General features: G+C 39.6%; 2 long non-coding RNA genes across 2 annotated transcripts in view; one reads left to right on the top strand and one right to left on the bottom strand.

Annotated features, from left to right (window-relative positions):
• LOC125753285 (uncharacterized) overlaps positions 1–16,178 on the bottom strand; it is a 25,606-nt gene extending 9,428 nt beyond the window's left edge. The window contains exon 1 of the long non-coding RNA XR_007404728.1: positions 14,984–16,178. This is a non-coding gene — a long non-coding RNA (uncharacterized LOC125753285). The remainder of the gene's footprint in view (positions 1–14,983) is intronic.
• Positions 1–20,184, top strand: part of LOC112667661 (uncharacterized) — a 21,636-nt gene extending 1,452 nt beyond the window's left edge. Inside the window, exons 3-4 of the long non-coding RNA XR_003141227.3 lie at positions 13,633–13,777; positions 17,245–20,184. This is a non-coding gene — a long non-coding RNA (uncharacterized LOC112667661). The remainder of the gene's footprint in view (positions 1–13,632; positions 13,778–17,244) is intronic.

The following is a 20,184-nucleotide window of genomic DNA, read 5'->3' as shown; positions in this document are numbered from 1 at the left end:
GGGGCTGAGCCATTAACCTGTGGAGTCTGACACTAATTCCAGGTAGTGTCACAGTTGAGTTAAACTTGTGGGACACTCAGTGAGCATCTGCAGAGAATCAAGTTAATTATTTAGTGGTGTAGTAAGAGCCACAGACTGGAATATGGACAACATTCCACTCACAAATATACTTCTCCAACTTAAACCTCTACCCTGAATTCCAAATTTGTTTGTCTGTCAGTCTAATATCTAATTTTTCTTGCAATCTTAAAATACACAAATCAACCTACTGATCAGAATGAATCCAGATTTTGAGAGTCTGAAGCTTGTATCATCTGAGGGTCCCTCTTTTAAAAAATGTATTAAAATTTTTGGCATAAAGTAAATGTTTACTTAAAATAAGTAAATATTTACTTAAAATGTTAAAAGGTGGGGCACCTGATTGGCTCAGTGGTTGAGCCTTTGGCTCAGGTGGCAATCCCAGGGCCCTGGGATCAAGTCCCACATCTGGCTCCACGCAGGGAGCCTGCTTCTCCCTCTGCCTCTCTCTGTGTCTCTCATGAATAAATAAATAAATAAAATCTTTTAAAAAAAATGTTAAAAGGTAACTGAGACATATTAATAAATTTAAGAGTTCATTTGAGCACAAATCAACCAGTTAGGTTAGTGCCAAACCAGAAGTGGTTAAAGGCACCCCACTGACAGAAGCTGGAGAAAGATGTAAGAAGAGGTGGTAGCAAAGAAAGGAAATTATTTGATTGGCTATAGCTTAAAGCTTAACTGGTCGTTTTTGATTGATTGTCCTTAAGTTTCAATTTCATAACCTTGAGGCATTTTATACACACAGGCTTAGATTTTGGGTTGTTATGTAGGCTCCCACCTCACAAGAGCTACTTCAGTCTAATGGCTTCCTTGTTTAATTAATTTAACAAGAGTGAGAGAAAAAAAATCACAACTAGATCCAAATTTTAAAAAGTCAACAAATCCTGTGAATACCACAATACCCAGAAGCAATATTTTGATTAATTATCTACCTGACACACCTATCATACTTCTCCTACCATTGGGGGTGCATACTCTTTGCTAAACTCTTCATTTTCTACACCAAAAATAAAAAGACAGCTAGGTCTTTCCAATAACATGGTTGATGAAAGTAGATTTTTAATACTAATATTTTAGAAAGTTTCCTTCAGCTTTACAAACTGCTATTTGTAATGTCATGTATGTTTTTAGGGTTGTTTTCATATTTGGGGAAATCTCCACCCAGTTTCCTTCACAGATGAGTTGTAAGATTTCAGAATATTTCAAGCTTTTCTTTCCAATACTTTTTTGAATTGACAATACTCTTTAATCAGTTATTGTTGGTATCATATTGTGTTGGCGGTCTTGACTTCTCTGTTATCTTCATTAATGTCATTGGTTTTTGTTTTTGTTTTTGCCAAATTAGCAATGTGCCTGTTTAATCACTTCTTATAATTAGATCAGCAAATTTATGGGATGATCAAGTTTATAACATATTTTATTTTTTTTTAAGATTTTATTTATTTTTTTGAAAGAGAGAGAGTGTGAGCAGAGGAGGAATAAAGAGGAGGGAAAGAATCCCAAACAGACTCCCTGCTGATCACAAAGCCCCATGTGGGCTCAATCCCACAACCCTGAGATCATGACCTGAGCTGAATCCAAGAGCTGAATGCTCAACTCACTGAGCCCTTAACTTATTTAAATTTATCTCTCTCTCAATGAATTGCTGCTTTCAGTATAATCTGAAAATTTTGTTACAATTCACTTCTCAGTATCACAATAACTTCTGTTGATTTCACTGTTCATCTTTATTGTTTTTGCTTTGTATTCCATTAATTTTAATCTAAATCTCCTGTCAGTTCTTTAAAAAACTGGCGTTTAAAGATGTCAAATGGTACCCTTTAAAAACATTCAAAACAGTAGTCTACAATTTCTCACTCATTTAGCTTAAACATTCCGAAACCCTTTTCTAAACTGCAGTGAGAGTAACATATTCAGGGACGCCTGGGTGGCTCAGCAGTTGAGCATCTGCCTTTGGCTCAGATGATGATCCTGGGGTTCTAGGATCGAGTCCCACATGGGGCTCCCTCCCGCAGGGAGCCTGCTTCTCCCTCTGCCTATGTCCCTGCCTCTCTCTCTGTGTCTCTCATGAATAAATAAAAAAGTAAAAATCTTTAAAAAGATAAAAAAGAGTAGTATATTCATGCATTACTAAATACATATTTTCAACAAAAAAAGAAGAAAACATCTATTTTGTAATGATAGTATCCACTCTATCATCCAATGTATTCCTGAAAGGAAAGAATTGTTTTGACTTGGTCTTGGTGAAAACCAAATCCAACACTTACAATTGTATCTATCCAAAGGTTAGAATTTTCCATAGACTAGCTCTGACTCCATGTTTCTGCTTTTGATCTTTATGTCTGTTTTCAACAAAGCCAAAGTGATCCTGTTAAAAAGCAAGTCAGGCGACACCAATACCCTGCTCAAGATCATCCAGTGGATGCTATCTCACTGTTAGTAAAAACCAATAGCTATACAACCCTACATAGTCAGGACCAGGAACCTCTCTGACCTCACTCCCATTGTTCTCCCTCTTTCACTTTGCTCAAGCTACACAGCTTCTTGCTTTCCCTTGAATTCTCCCAGGACTCTCTGCCTCAGGGCCATTGTACATGCTATTCTCTTTGCCTAAAATGCCGTTCTGTGAGATGTACCCATAGGTCTCACTTCCTTCCCTTCTCTCCTTTTGCTTCACCACTCACTCCCTCACTTCCTTCAGATCTTCTCAAACATCAACACAGTGAGACCTTTCTTGATCACTCTATTTAAAATCAGCCCCCAATACCTTTTACCACTTAAAAAAATTTCCCCTACCTCTTATCATCAAAAGTACTCTGCACCCCTAAGGTTTATATGAGCATTCAATAAAAATTAGTTGATTGAATGCATGAAAGGCCAAAAGTCAAGGCCTTTCTTGGTGGGCTGGGGGTGGGGGTGGGGGGTTAAATACAACGTGAATAGAACCTTTCTGGAATATCATTGCTCATTTTAGGGGAACAAGTGTTTTGTCAAGTACTTGCTCGTTTGTTTTCTCAATCAGCAAGTCGATAAGTATTTGGTGTTTGCTGCATGCCTAATTCTGCACTAGGTATTGAGCACAAACTGGTAAGGGAAGGAAACATGGTCCCTGCTCTCCTGAAGCTCAAAGCTTCTGGAAAGAGAGAAATGCTATGAAAACAAGCTGATTGGAGTCTTGGCACATCACTACTTGAACATGTTTTACTTATGACTGGGCAAGCCAGGCTCCTGGAAATTCACTTTTGGCATATTCTACAGGTCCATTAGTCTTAAACACACGATTAACCAAGACAGCAGCATCATATGCAATGAATTTCAAGCCAGCCATGGATGGAAGATACTTAAAGTTAAAGAAACAATAAATGTCTTCTTAAATTTCTTTTTAGTCTCACATGCTGTGTTAATAGCTGTCATTATTGAGATTTGATGACATCTGTATTCCTAAAGGAGGAGCCAGTGGGGCTGGCACTTTGGGTTTTGGATCGCCTTCAAGCAATGAGATTTAGACTCTTTATCTAACTTAAATATTCAGAGAACATGCACATCAACTCCCCAACTCAGGCTGCCACAGATTTGGAACAGACTTTCTCACCCTGATCTCAGATGGCCATGATATTTTTTGAATATGTGCATCCTGTCTGCTTTAATACATAGTATTTCACAAGTTTTAGTCATTGCAACTAGAGCGTAGGCAAGGTGGGGGTGGTGTGAGGGAAGAGATTCTCACTGTGAAGAAATGTGAGACTAGCAGCTATTCAAACCAAAATTGTCCATATTTCCTCTGAACTCGATGAAATTCAAGTCAGAGGAAAAGTGTATCAGTGTCCAGCACACTGTGGGTTCTCAAAAAAAATATTATTGCATAAATTAACATTTCCAAAACTGTATTCAGGAGATATTACAGGTGGGGCCACACCCATCCAGGTTAGCAAGCAGAATTGAGGACACTATGTTGTTTCTAATAAACTTAATCATACTTCTTTGGTTTGGCTCATTTGGTTGTCAATGTAACCCAGATGGCCTCAAATTCACTAAACTTCTGGATTCACTCTTTCCTTTCTTCCTTTCTTCCGTTCTTCCTCCCTTCTTTCCTTTCTTCCTTCCTCTTTGTAAATATTGTGTGTGTGTACACATGAGAAATAAAACACGCATACAGAAAAGTAGGTGAAATAAAAGTATATGACCAAATGATTTATCACAAAGTCAATGCTTTGTAACCAGCATCCTGGTCAAGAAATACAACCCTGCCAACACCCAGGAGCCCTCCCCATGCCCACCCAGGTTCCCCATGGCAACCCCTTCCCTACCTCCAAAGGTGACCACTATCCTGACTTTTATGCTAATCATATTCTTGAATTCCCTTTTGGTTTGACCATCTCACATATATCCCCCAAATAACTTTCAGTGAATGGATTCCATACTGTGTGTATGCTCTACATCTAGCTTCTAACTTAATATTTGTGAGATACACATTATTGTATACAGCTATAACTTATCCATTTTAATTATCATATAGCATTAAAAGGCACCTGGGTGTCTCAGTCAGTTAAGCGATTGCCTTCAGCTCAGATCATGACCCCAGAGTCCTGTGATCAGCACCTCAGTCAGGCTCCCTGCTCAGCAGGGGTCTGCTTCTCCCTCAACCTCTCCCACTTGTGCGTTCTCTAATAAGTAAAATCTTTTTAAAAAGTTATCATATAGAAAAAAATAAAATAAAATAAAAAATAAAAAAATAAAAAGTTATCATATAGTATTTTATTATATTACTATACCACTATGATTTATTGATAACATAGCACTATATTCTTATCTATATTCTTACACATCTCAAGATACACAATGTGCATGTATTTCTGATGGGTATTGTTGTGGGTTGAACTATGTCCCCCATAAAGACGTGTTGAAACCCTAATCCCTGGTACCTGTGAATGCAACTTCAATCCTTTCTCATTTTCTGTCCCTTTATATTTCATGAATATCTAATCTAAAGCATGAATTCAGTTTTTTATTAACTCTAAGCATGAATTTAGTTTTTTTTATCAACTCTAATAATCTTTGATTTTCAATCAGAGGGTTTAGTCCATTTGTTTCCTTATTATTGATGTGGGGGTGTTTTAATTTACCATTTTATTATTTATTTTCTCTTCATCCCACATATTCTAGCTCTCTTTGTTCTCCTTTCCTACTTTCTCTTGCAATATTTTTACTTGCTCAATTTTTCTCTTCTATTAGCTAGGAAGCCAAATGCTGTTTTGTCATTCTTTTAGTGGCTGCCTTAGAGATTACATTATGGTTTATGAATTTATCCAACCCAAATTAATTGGTGCTTTTACCTTCATCTTGGACAATGTAAAACTCTTAGAACATTTCAACTCTCACTTATGTGCTCTTCATCTTATAATTTATAAATTTAATTTAAACACTGTTAAATGGTAAATAATTTAAATGGTTTTACACAGTAAATATTATTTCTATTTACTTCCTTTTATTGCACTTTATTCCTTCCTACACAACCAACTGGTATTATTTCTTTCTGCCCTTTAGGACTCCCTGTAGTTCAGTCTACTGGTTATGAATTTTTCTCCATTTACTTTACATTCAGCTGAAAGTGTCTTTGTTTCTTATTTATTCTTGAGGATGTTTCTGATGGATATAAAATTCTAAGGTTGACAGTTTTCTTTTAGCACTTAAAAGTTCTTACTCCACTGTCCAGTGGCTTCCATTCTTTCTATTGATGTGTTAGTTGTTGATCTTATTATTGTGACTTTGAAGATTATATGACTTTGTTATGTTGCTGATTTTAAGATTATTTCCATGTCTTTGATTTCTGATCTAAACACATCATAGTAAAGATTGTGAGATTCTTTTTATTTGTCATGGAAGACATTTGTAGGGAGTCTTAAAAGACTAGATTCACATTGCTCATCAATTTTGAAAATTTGCAGCCACTATCTCCTCAGGTATGACTTCTTCCCCATTCCTTCTCTCTCTCTCTGTCCCTCTCTCCCTTGTGCTATTTCTCCCTCCCACCCTTTCTCCCTCTCTCCCTTCTCTCTATCTCTCTCTCTCTCTGTCCCCCCCTTCCTGTCCTCTGCTTACTGGGATATTAATAATACAAAAATTAAATTGATCTGGGATATTCCTAGATCTTTTTGTCTCTTATCTTCTACTCTGTTTTCCTACCTCTGCTTCTCTGTGTTTCAGTCTCGGTGATCTCTTTAAATCTATCTTCTAATGTGTTAATTTTCTCATTAACTCTTAAACCCATTGATTGCATCCTCAATTTTGGTTTTGAGATCTAGGATATTCATTTGATTCTTTTTAAAAAAATAGCTTTCTGCTCTTTCCTTAAATTCTAGACATTGTATTTTATCCCCTTGAATACTGTAATTCCCACTACTTTAAAGACTGTTTCTGATCATTCTAAAATAGTAAGCCCTATTGGTTCTGCCTCTGATGGTTTTTCATTCCTTTGGTTTGTCTCCTTGTGTTTCTGGTTAGTTTTTATTCAGCCCAGGATGCTGTCTTTATAAAATTGTGTGCAGGAATAATCTGTGACTGACCTGATCATATCTTCTTTCTGATAGGATTGACATTTGCCACTGCCTGGTGTTTGGCACTGTGGGTTCATCTTAATTGTTAAGGATTGGGATAAAGCAAAGCTAAGTTATAATCCCTGTGATAGGTCCTCAAATTCCATTTCATACTTACTCTTAGGCTCCAAAATTTAAGGACCTACACCTAAAGCAAGTAGAGCTCACCAAGTTTCTCCAATGCCCAACAAATGAGCTGGTTATTAAGCTATTACTACTCAGCTTCAAACCCATTCTTTTATACTCTGCATTGAGATGCTAGGGCTGGAATTCTGTGAAGAACCACATTGCAAATTGAATAAAAATGCTATTCTGTGATTTTGAGCTAAGTACTTATGTCAAAATATCCTCAATCTGGTTGCAATCACTGTACTAATAACAAGTGGTTGTATATGTATATTTAATATGCTTCCATGACAAAATAAAATTTGGTACCCCTGTTTGTCCCTATTGGCATTTCTTTTTCACTTATTGAGCTCGGAAACTAAAAAGTCTTGGATCAAAAATGCAGTAGACATTGTGGCTCTGGATTTGGCAAGCTCTTCATGATGTGCTCATGGCCAAAATGGAGACAGGAGTTGGATGCAGAGCCTGCGGAGGCAGGGTGTCCTGATGGCAGTGTTTTATAACACGTCACCCTGACAACCAAGCCTCACACATTCTATGCTATTTGTCATTAACTTCTCCTCATGGGGCTCTCCCCCCTCCATCTCATGTCCTGTCCTCCTTCTGACCCTTGACTTCATTACCTATTCACAATTCTGCACCTGCTCTTTCCTTGGGATTTGCATTTGAAAATTTGAACAGAAATGAGCTAAGCATTCAATTTAGAAGATTAGAACAAAACAAAGTAAAAGAAATATGAGGGAATTAATAAAGATAAAATGCTGAAAATAATGAATCACAAAAGAAATGCCAGCAGAAATGATAGATAAGCCCAATACTCTAAGAAGTTTGACTAAGAAAAAGTGCAAGACAAATAAATACATCAGGAATGAGAAAGAAGATAAAACCATAGTTGCAAAAAATAGTAAAAATCATTATAAAATATTATACAAAATATTGCCAATAAATTTTCAAATCGAGATGAAGTGGCTGATTTTTCCAGCACAACAGAAATTACCAAAAATTGATTCAAGAAAAAGTAGACTATCTGAACACATTAACAACCACGCAATACACTAGCAAGTTTCCTCATAAATCCACCATTTTAAAAAGTAAAAATAAATAAGAACATTAGACCCTGCTTGTTTTACAGGCAAGATCTAACTAACCTAACCATCAAGGAACATATCATCCAACCTAAAATACTGAAACTGTTTTAGAATATATAAGTGGAAAGTTTCCCAAATCACTTTATAAGTCTAGCATAAGCTTAATACCAAAACTTAATAAATAACATACCAAAGAAAGTCGATCTTGATTAAAAATAAATAAGCAAAAATTCTAAAGAAAATATTTGCAGCTCGTATATTAAAATAATAATACATGTTCAAGGAGGATTTATACCTCAGTGAAGCACTGTTAGCATTATAGTATTGTTATGATGTATATTTATTGTCCTCTGCCAGCTATGTTTTTCCCCACCAGTTGCAATGTTTGTAGGGCCAATAAGATGTACCTTCTTGGAGTCTTGTCCTTACTTCTTATGGATGACCATCTGGGTGTCTCAGACCCTGGGACGAAATGTCCCTAAAGCCACTTAACGGGCCTACACAGGCTTCTTCCCCTGTCCATTTTCCCAAGGGTGGTCTGTGCTGTTAGAATGCCCATGCCTGGGGATCCCTGGGTGGCTCAGTGGTTTAGCATCTGCCTTCAGACCAGGGTGTGATCCTGGAGTCCCGGGATTGGGTCCCACATCAGGCTCCGTGCATGGAGCCTGCTACTCCCTCTGCCTAAGTCTCTGCCTCTCTCTGTGTGTCTCTCATGAATAAATAAATAAATAAAATCTTAAAAAACAGAAAAAGCCCATGCCTATACCTCAAGTGCAGCCAAGGGGTGGCTCTTTACAAGGGGGTAAATGATGCCTGAGTGCGTGACCCTGTCTGTATCCTAGCCTGGGGTGGAAAGATAAGGGGAGCAGGCTATGGGTCAGGGAATAGCTTTTTCCATACAACTACTTCTGATACAGAACTCGGAGTTCTAAATTTGAACATAGCTCTCCTGGGTTATTGTGAAGATATAATTGTCAAGGTAGGAAGATAGAACATATTCTGTTTAACAATTTGTCAGCTTGTTTTATAGCTTTTAAATATTCAGACACTGGTAAGTAAGCCTTCATTTTTACTCTTGCCTCAGGCCCCACAAAGAGTGAGCCAGCCCACCTCTTCCGGATTTAACACAGGTGAAAAACAATAGCAGACTAGTAAATATAGCATGAATAAATATTAGTGGAATATATATATGTGACACATATATGTATACATACCTATTGTATACATTCATGCAGTTATGTATGTATATGTATATATCCATCTATCAAGAGACCTGTGTCTACATAGACATGCAAACATTTGTACATAGCACACATAAATGCATGCACACTAGCAGAAACACAGGAAAAATTGGAGCTTCCAATTCTAGGCAAGGTGGAAAACTACCAGGTGCTGCTGGCCCCCTTTCTCTCTACCAAACTGGAGATGCAGAATAAGTATAGGGAAACGGACCAAATGCAGGGCCAGTCCCAAAATCCTCACCAGATTGAAGGCAGTCAAGTTTTAACATAGGGAGAGAATGACATCCTGAAGTTGGCAGAGTTCAAAAGCATGGCTGAATGTTGGGAGCCAATATAAAGGTGCTGCAGACCAGTAGATGTTTTTCACTGTGCCTTCTATTTCACATTCCCCTGGCTGCTGGAGAAAATTGAGATTGGTCAGGTTCTGCGCCACCACCCCATTCATGCTGCCCTTCTGGCCAGATGGGCACCTAGGATGCCTGAATTTTTGCAATAGGGATTGTGTCAGAACAACCCCATGAGCAAGCTCATCAGGGTGATGCCCTAATTGATGTGCACTGTCATTGTTCCAAGGGAAGATTAGTAATGGCTGCAGCTAGAGGGAAGGGAACATAGGCCTGTTAGTGCTTTAGCCCAAATGAGTAGGGAAGCCTATGGGAATGGATACAGACCAGCTGGCTAGGCCTTGAGCATCCATTTAATCACCTGTCATGGAGAATGGCTACATCAGTTCGCTCTTTTTATATAACAAATCATTCAAAACTCTCAGTGGCTTAAAATGACAATTATTTATTTTAGATTATAGATCTGGAGGTTGACTTCTTAGGCTGATTAAGACCAGGCTCTCTCTATTCCCTGTGTCTCTCATTCTCCTCCTGAGCCAGCCGGTGAGCCCTAGCATGTTCTCTTTTTTTTTTTTTTTTCCAAGATTTTATTTATTTATTCATGAGAGACACTAAGAGAGAGAGAGAGAGAGAGAGAGGCAGAGACATAGGCAGAGGGAGAAGCAGGTTCCCTGTGGTGAGCCTGATGCTGGACTAGATTCCAGGACCCCAGGATCACGACCTGAGCCAAAGGCAGATGCTCAACCACTGAGCCACCCAGGTGCCCCCCTGCCATGTTCCTTACATAGAGACAGCAAAACCTCCCATAGACAATGGGAAATACACATGGCCTCTTGTGCCTAGGCTTGGAACTAGCATGCCATTACTTCCACCTTGTTACATTGTCTAAAGCAAGTCACATAGTCAACTTGAAAGCCAAAGGGTGGAATAATATATTCTACTCCTTTTGCAGGAGAAATGGCAAAGTCACATGTCAAAAACATTAGATAATTTGCAATAACTTTAAGAGATTGTAATCTTACAGCATATGGGCTCTGGCCACAACAGAAAACAAATCAAGTAGAAATCATCAACAGTAAAATATCTAGAAAATCCCCCTAAATATTTAGAAATTAAACAACAAATTTGTGAATTTGTAAATAATCAATTGGTCAAAGAAGAAATCATAAGAGAAATTGGGAACTTGTTTCAAATGAATAATAATGGAAACACAAATATTGATATGTGTAGGATGCAGCAAAAACAGTGCTTAGAAGTGAGGGGAAAAAAATAAACCCAAAGGAAAAAGGGAAGAAATAATAAAAAATGAAAGCAGAAATAAATGAAATAGAGAAAAAAACCTTAGGAAAAATTAACAAAGCCAAAAGCTGATTCTTTAAAAAATTGTCAACACTGATCAACCTCTGGCAAGAAAGAAAGAGAAAGAGAAAGAATTCAAATTGCCAACACAAAATGTTGGAGGTGGGGATATTGGTAGAGAGCTTACTGACATTCAAAATATAATAAGGAAATATTATGAACACATTTATGCCAATAAACTTGGTAGTTTAGATGAATTGGACAAACTACTTATAAAACACAGCATACTAAAAACTGACTCATGAAGAAAAAGAACCGAATGATCATATATATAATATATATATAATATATCATATAATATATATATATTAATGAAGTAGAATCTGTATTTAAAAGGCTTCTAACATGGAAAAATCTAAGCTTGGAACCTTCACTAGTGAATCCTACCAAATGTTCAGGAAGATGTGATATCAACTTCACACAAATTCTTCCAGAAAATAGAAGAAAACCCTTTTCAACTTATTTTCTGTGGACAGCATTGCTCTGATACAAAACCAACAAAGATACTGTAAGAAAAAACAAGACCATATAACTCATAAACACAGACACAAAATCTTCAACTAAATATTAGTAAATTGTATCCAGGAACACAGAAAAAGAACAATACATCATGACTAAGTGGAGTTTGTCCCAGGAATTCAAGATTGATTCAACATTTGAACTTCAATTAATGTAAGCTGCCACATTAACAAAATATATGTGGAAAATTATGATAATCTTGAAAGATGCAGGAAACATATTGAAAAATCTAACACATGTTGGTAGTATGTATATTAGATATGTTTTGAGAACAGCACTTTATCTCTAGGAAATTCCTTTCCCAAACCCCTAACCCTAGTCTAATCAGGAGACAAATATCAGACACATCCTAATGGAGATACATTTCACAAAATGTCTGACCAGTGCTCCTCAAAACTGTTATTCATAAAGAACCAGGTTAAGTCTCAGAAACTGTCACAGTGAGGAGGAGCCTGAGGAGACATGATGACTTAACGGACATGGTATCCCGAATGGGATGCTGAACAGTAAAAGGACTCTAGGCAAAAATGAAGGAAATCTAAATAAAGGTTGAACTTTGGTTGATAATGATATGACAATATTGATTCATTAAATGTGACAAGTGTGTGATTGTAATACAAGTAGTTAATAATAGGAGAAACAGAATGTCGAAATATAGGAACTCTTGTATTACTGGTGCAACTTTTCTATAAATCTAAAACTATTCTAAAATGGAAAAGGTACTTTAAAAAGAGCTGTATACAAATATTCATATCAGTTTTATGCATATTAGCAAAAAAGTGGAAATAACCCAAAGGTCCATCAACAAGTGAATGGACAAACATATTATGGCATATTCATACCATGATGGGTTATTCAACACTAAAAATGACATTATTATTATTTTTAAAAATATTTATTTATTTATGATAGACATAGAGAAAGAGAGGCAGAGACACAGGAGGTGGGAGAAGCAGGCTCCATGCAGGGAGCCCAACGCGGGACTCCATCCCGGGACTCCAGGATCGCGCCCTGGGCCAAAGGCAGGCACCAAACCGCTGAGCCACCCAGGGATCCCCTAAAAATGACTTTAAAAACTGAACTACAGAGATTTGCCTGGGTGGCTCAGCAGTTGAGCCTGCTGAGGAGGCAGGGAGCCTGCTTCCCCCTCTGCCTGTGTCTCTGCCTCTATCTCTGTGTCTCTCATGAATAAATAAATAAAATCTTAAAAAAAAAAAACTGAACTACTGACACCAAAATATGGAAAATAGAATGTGATATAGAAGTGCCCAGAAGCCTCTCAGAGGAAGGAATACACTGAATGCCAGCAGGACCATTATCTTAGTTTCTCCTATTTCCCTGTGCTATCCTAGGATGTCAGCCCGTGGATCCGTGGATCTGGGAACAAGACAAGTCCTCTTCTCAGACACCCCCACCAGCAATTAACTGTCTCCTTCCTGATTGCATCTTTTATACTCCAGCCCACCGACTCCTAACTTAGCTCCCTGGGCTGAGGGGGAAGCAAATTTACCTTATTTTTGCTGAAGTCCAGACTCAGCTTTAAAGCTCCAAAGCCAAAAACATCATATGATCATATGTGTGTGTATATACATATACACTTTTCATTATCATTCTTTTTGCTACAACCCAACGCTAATTGCTGAAAATGTTGAGGTTTAATTTCAAATATGTTAGAAAATGTGGGATTGCAAGGGGAAAACATGTCCATTATTTTTAAATGTCAACCCACCTCACGTACCTCTTGGAATAAACTATTGTTTTTTTTTTAAAAACAGAGTTTACATTATAAATATTCTATATTAGAGAGGGGAAATGAATCTTTCTGAAGGCTTTCCATTTTCTGGGCAGACAACATCAGTGGGAGATCCTTGGCTAGCCTCCTCTGGGTCCCTTTACAAAGTTGTCAGCGCTTTTCATAAGCTACATTTGCTTCTCTATCCCCAAAGAAATGCTAAGGTTCTGAAAACATTCTCAATGAGCAAATCTCAGGGTAATAGAAGGAGACAACAATGAGCTGTTGCGAATTGCTTCCTGTAAACATCCCGCTGACCCCCAATATGGCAGACTTCTTAGGTTTCCTGAGCTATAAACCCCTGTTGGGGAAAAGGGTGATGATATTTCAAATATTCCTCATTAAAACTATAGAAATTATTCTAGAACCAAAACAATCTAACACCTGAAACTAATTTTCTTGACACATTCATGGACTTTAATGACAGCTTCATTAATTGAATGGAATCACATGGGGGCAAAAATCATGTTTTCCTTAATGACCTGCCAGATGATGGATTTGTTTGGTTACTTACTTTACTATGAGAAATTTCAGAGGAAGGAAAAGGAAAGAAGGACGAGCTGCGTGTGTCATATCACAACTGAGTTGGAGCAAGAGGCCTCCTGGGGTCTTGGTGGGCCAACCAGTGAAAACGGTAAGGTGGTTTTGGCAGGATGGGAAAGCAGTATGATGTCATTGCTGGGAGCCTCGCTTATCAAGGTGAAGTTCATGAACCAATAGCATCCACATCGCTAGGAAGCTTATTAGAAATGCATCGTTTTGGGCCCCTCCCCAGAGCTACTGAATAGGAATCTGCATTTAACATGACCCCCAGATGGTTCTCAGGCACTTTAGAGTCTAATGAGCACTGGTTGGGAGCCCAAACTTTGGAGTCCAGTGGACTTGAGGGTTCCAACTCCACTTACTGCTGGCTGCGAATAGAGCATATTATTGAGCCTGTTCAGCCTCTGTTTCTGTATCTGTAAAATCAGCATAAGAGTATCTACCTCATGAAATTATGAGGATTTAACAAAATAAGCACTTTGCATATTATCAGGTATGTACTCTATGTTGAAGAAATGGCAGATAATAGTCCCATGTGGCTTCTTTTGCCCACTCCATTTCAGAGAGGAAGTATCTTGGGAATCAGAACCGAGTTCAAATCCAGATTTTACAATTTAATAGCTATGTGATCTTGGTCATGTTACCTAACCTTTCTCAGCCTCAAATTCTCTGCCTTTAAAATGGGTATAATGGGGCAGCCCAGGTGGCTCAGCGGTTTAGTGCCGCCTTCAGCCCAGGGCGTGATCCTGGAGACCCGGGATCGAGTCCCACATCGGGCTCCCTGCACAGATCCTGCTTCTCCCTCTGCTTGTGTCTCAGCCTCTTTCTCTTTCTCTCTCTTTCTCTTTCTTTCTCTCTCTGTGTGTCTCTCATGAATAAATAAATACAATTTAAAAATAAATAAATAAAATGGGTATAATGGAAATGTCAGTTAGAGACTCCCAAGTCTTAAGATACAGACTAATTACACAGCCTAGTGAAGTTATAAAACCTTCCCGGGCTTTCTGCTGCCAGGAGGATATCTGCTAAGTCCTGTGCTGTATCTGAAGATGCTGTCCTTGTTCCTCGGGGAGTCTCTCACAGTGCGAAGTTCATACTGTCCACAGTTTCCATGCAAAACCCACTTACTCCAAAATGTTTCATGAGTTGGGCAGAAATTTCTAAAGATGTAGAACATGGATCACAGGGAAGAATCATATGACATGTGACACAGCCTTAAGCCATTCCCCTCGCTCCTTCCCTTCTGTCCTCCAATCTCCCCCATCATAGCCCCTTTTTCATCCCAAAGAAAGCTTACCTTCGGCAGAGGGAGTGGGACAGGATGCCCGGGTGGCTCAGTTGGTTGAACATCTGCCTTCGTCTCAGGTCATGATCCTGGGGTCCTAGGATGGAGCCCCGCATCAGGCTCCCTGCTCAGCGGGGAGTCTGCCTCTCCCTGGCCCTCCCTCTCCACTCATGCTTGTGCGTATGCATGCACACGCACATTCTCTCTTTCTCTCTCTAAAAAATAAATAAAATCTTTAAAAAAAGAGATGTAGTGGACCCAGCAGTGAATACAAAATGAGAAGTGTGTGTTCTCATGCTAGCCTCCATGTCCTCATCCACACATGGGCAGGAATTCCTCGAAAACAAGAGTGCCACAAGAACTAAAGGAGGTCCCACATCTGACAATACTTACGATACTAGTACCTGGTGGGTCGCTGGTCTTTGAGCCACTGTTCTCGGCCCCATTCTTCCCCTCCCCCAGTCTACTTCTGAAGCTGGGGCGAAGCCTCTGCAAACCATGGGCTGGCTCCTCGGGGAGTGTGAGGGTTGGAAGAAGACAGAGACTTTCTCCTCTGTTTGCTTCCTGTTCCTATGGGCGTTGCCCCAGCCACACTTCTGGTTCCAGCAGTGCAGGTGGCTCTAGTTTGTGGTTGTTCCGCACCCACAACCAAGCACCCTGAGCCCTCTCTGAAATAGAGCCCCAGCCACTGGCACCTATTCCTGCGGGGTTGGAATCCCAGCTCCAAAGAGCCTCGTCTCCAGACTCCAAGCTCCAAGCATGAGTTCCGTTGGAGTGTGCCCCCTCCATAGAGGGCTGAGTCCCAGCTCTGCAGACTCCTTCTGGAAATTTCTAAGTTTCAGTAATCCCATTTTCCCTCTGTTCTCTCATCTCTAAGGGAGACAGCTGCTTCCTGCAGTTACTGTCTTTTTGATACCTCAGTGTCCCCCTTTTTGCCTGCCCATCTCTCCTCTATCTGGGAAATAGTTTCCTTATATCTCTCTGCTGAAATAATGGCGTGGTTCTGGCTTCTGACAGGATCCGGCTGATATGGAAAGTTATGTAAAAGATACTAATTTCCTTCCAAAACAAATTTAAAAATCTACCTTTAAAATACCAAGTTCTGCCACTAATAAAGATATTCAAAAGAACATGCCAATGGCTTTGAGAACAATTTCCAAAGAAAACTTTCCAAACTATTTTGGGCTCTGACAGCACTGTTGGAATAGAACAGTAGTCCTGAGCATTTGGAACAAAGAGTCAAAACATGTTTCTAGAGAAAGAAATGCCGTTAGACTTAACTCACACAGCAGAACACATGCACAATTTAGAGAGACGCTGACCTGTGTAGACAGTGTAGGCAAGGATGGGAAGAAGGTGAGGGGAGCCAGGGAAGGGCACCCATGAAGCAGGTGCAGGAAGTCACATTTCCAGATGTCAATGAAGTCTTGCACCAAAGTTGAAATGAACAGGATTTTAAGGACCTGGAAATAGTAATTTAGTTAGTGGTGCTTAAAAAGTCTGAGTTGACCATCCATGCCTTACTAAGAAGTTGTACTTTAAAGGCGCTGGCCGTGACTTAAATAGAAATTGATATGGAACTGAAAATAATATTTTATATTTATTTAATTAGGAAAGATAAATTGAAAAATCACAGCCCTCAGTGTAGGTGATCTTGCTCTAAAATAACTTGACCAAGATGTCACAATGTACATAAAGCAAAAGAATAACAGCTTAAAAGAGTCATAGTGATATTCATCCAGTTTAACCCAGCCATTCCATTACTGAAAATTAATCTCAAGGAAGTAAGTTGAAAGAATTTTTTTAAATGTGTATTTATGGGCAGCCTGGGTGGCTCAGCAGTTTAGCGCCGCCTTCAGCTCAGAGTGTGATCCTGGAGACCCGGGATCAAGTCCCGCGTCGGGCTCCCTGAGTGGGGCCTGCTTCTCCCTCTGCCTGTGTCTCTGCCTGCCTCTCTCTGTATGTCTCTCATGAATAAACAAATAAAATCTTTAAAAAAAATAAAATGTGTATTTGTGAAGATATCCATCAAACTGCTACACCTAAAAGTGGAAAATAACATTATATAACTAGTAAACAAAATGAGAAGAGTTTAAAATGTATTTATATGCACTTGGTGAAATATTGTTAAGACAATTGTGATGATCATGTAAAAAAACGTGAGAAAGGTGGTGTGATAGTAAGTGAATAAAATCAGGATATAAAATGTGGAGGTGAGTATAGAAAAGAGAACAAGAAAAGAAGTTCAACAATGTTTTTCTTTATTACTACAGGGATGAGCATATGGAGCATTCTGAGAGTCTTATAAAGGCATCGTGCTAATGAAAAAATGATTGGAGAGAGTTAGACAGGATTGAGAAGCCATGCATGAACCTTCACCCCCTGTGGACTCTATATAGGCTGGAATAGATCTTAATCATAAAATGAAGAGCCATCCTAATCGTCTTCAGGATTATATGTGTGTTTGACTAAAGATAAGACAATTTTGCTACAGACGACATTTCTTCCCTTTTATAATAAGCAGTAGAGTTTTGAGGTTACTCGAGTTCTTTCTCTCCTTGGCTTGATACCGAAGGTGGTTGCGCTCCAGAAGAAGAAGAGAATGAAGGGTAGAACCTGAGTCAGACAGAAAAGTCTTCTGTGGAAGATTCCGTATATCTCAAGCAGAAAAGGAAGCGATCGACCACCGAGTTAAACAGCTGGTCAGTGAAAAAAAGGCCTAACAGTTGGCCAACCAATTAGTTCAAGAGACAGTTGGCTGCAGGTGGTAAGGTAAGAGCCAAGTCTGGACTCTGACTGAAGGGATTTTGCCAGGGCTTGGTGTTTGACCTTCTAGGGGCCTTGGCTTGCTGTAGGAAAGCTTAAAGAACTGACTTCTTATGAGCCTCAGAGACCCGCAGAGTTCCTTCCAGTAGTGACATGGAGTTGGGCTGCCATATTGGGCATAATAGAAATTTTTCCAAATAGAGCGGGGGATGAAGTGCTGGTTACTAAGAGTAAAGAGAAATCTCATTTTCCTGGTGAGATTTTCTATAACTGCAGAAAATCCGTAAAGGTCAGTTTGTTCCTTGAGATTGTCCATCAGAGAATATCCAGGGCTGCAGGCCCACATGAGAACAGGCTGACTTTCTTGGTTGCTGGGGAAGGAAGAAGGTTGGAAGAGATCCACTGGGGTGAGGGGCCTACCACCAGAAACACTTGTTTGCTCTGCAAGTACTCACTGGACCCTGTTCTATGTGAGGCCCACATTCCATTAAGGGGGGTAAAAATGGAGATAATTCCCATAGAAGGTAATTGCTGTTTATAACCAAAGTATCACACTTCAGGGAGAAAAGCATGGCCAGGTTTCTTTAGGAAAGATTTCTGGGGAAGATTCCTAGAAGAGATGCTCTCTGAGCTGAATTTTGAAGTAAGAATAGGCATTTTCTCAAACAGTGTATTGGAGAGAACAGAAGGAAGTTCCGTGTAGCTGGAATATTCAATATGAGGAGAGCTGTGGCAGGAGATGATGTCAGAGACACGGTTCTGGCCAAGGTCATGATGGCTCTGAAATGCAGAGCTAGGGAATCAGACTTTGTCTAGATATGGAGAAACACTGCACTTTTTAAAAAAAGATTTTAAGTAATCTCTGTACCTAATGTGGGGCTCAAACGCACAACCCCAAGATGGAGAGTTGCATGCTCTGCCATCTGAGCCAGCCAGGCACCCCAACACTGAGCAGTTTTAAGCACAGTAAGGAAGTGCATTTTAGGAAAAGGACTCTTATCTGTGATGGGGTGGAATAGAGTGAGCCAAGGCTGGAGGCTGAGAGGTAAGCAGGGAACTCTTCCAATAGTCAAGGCAAGGGACCACAAATACCTGAATGACGGGCAATGACCACAGTGAGGGGAAGCGTGTGTCTCTGCCTGCACTTTCTCTCCCTGATGCCAAGGATGCAGGCCTTCCTCCCACCTCTAGTGCTCAGCCTGGTCAGCAGTTGCTTCCTTGCTCAAGGCTTGCTGCCATGGTCTGGAGCTGGCTCAGGGCACAGATTCTGGCTCTTAGAAAGATCGCGTGTTGGGGCCAAGAGACACACGTGTGGGAGTCAGAGAAGAGGAATCCAACCCCAATGCCAGCACATTTTTGATCAAATTGTGATCCACCCCACCAAATTCTGTGTTGACACCTAACGCCCAATGTGACTCTATTTGGAGAAAGGAATTTCATAAGGTAATTAAGCTTAAATGAGGTCTTAATGGTGGGACCCTAACTGAGAGGCTGTTGAGCTTATAAAGAGAGGAAGAGATGCCAGAAATGCTTTTCTCTTCCTTCACACGCATAAAAGAAAGTCCGTATGAGGACACATCAAGAAGGTGGCCATCTGTAAACCAGGATGAGAGGCCTCACCAGACACCAGCCCTCTTGGCACCTTGCTCTTGAAATTCTAGCCTCCAGAACTGAGAAAAGAAATTCCTGTTGTTCAAACCATTGAAGGGGAACAGCATATGCCACCCCCAAATATGCCACTTAGCCATGGGATTGTTTAGAGCTGAAGGCAATTGAGAAGTAGATACAAGAAAAGCTTTCTCTGCCTAAAAATAGGATATAAATCTCCTCTCCTCTCTACCAGTAAAAACAAAAGTCAATCACTGGAGACAACTTTAACCGTCTGGCAATGGAGAGGAATCTATATGACAAACTTTACTAACCCGGCTTCATCTACCACTAGTTTGCTGCTCCTAGAGACTCAAGGTCCTCTTCCTTGGTCTTGACACATTCTAATAATGTTCTTCTGTTAAGATGCTATATAAGCCCCAATTCTAATGAGCCCTTTGAGTTACTCATGTCTGAGTGTTTCCATGTGTAAGGGTGAGGCACATGCTAATAAATCTGTTTTTCTCTTGTGGATCTGCCTTTTGTCAGCCCAATTTACAAGGTCCCAGTCAAAGAACTTAAGAGGGCAGTAGGAAAAAGAATTCTTTCTCCCTACACCACCCAGTCTATGGTATTTTATTATGGCAGCCTGAGTTGGCTCATACACACCATCGGCAGCTAATTCTCTTAAAGAAATTATTTAAACAGACCGAGCCTCGTTTTCCTAGTCTCTAAAATAAAGTGGTAAAATAATAATAATCCCTACTTCACAGGGCTCTTGGGAGTGTCAGATGAGGTACACAACCAGCAAATGGAGCTCACATGAAAACTCTTTATAAAAAATTGTACATATAAAATAA

Source organism: Canis lupus, chromosome 21, assembly GCF_003254725.2.
Source record: "Canis lupus dingo isolate Sandy chromosome 21, ASM325472v2, whole genome shotgun sequence".
Classification (NCBI taxonomy): domain Eukaryota; kingdom Metazoa; phylum Chordata; class Mammalia; order Carnivora; family Canidae; genus Canis; species Canis lupus.
Note: the sequence above shows the minus strand (reverse complement) of the source record. Positions and strands in the feature narration are given on the sequence as shown.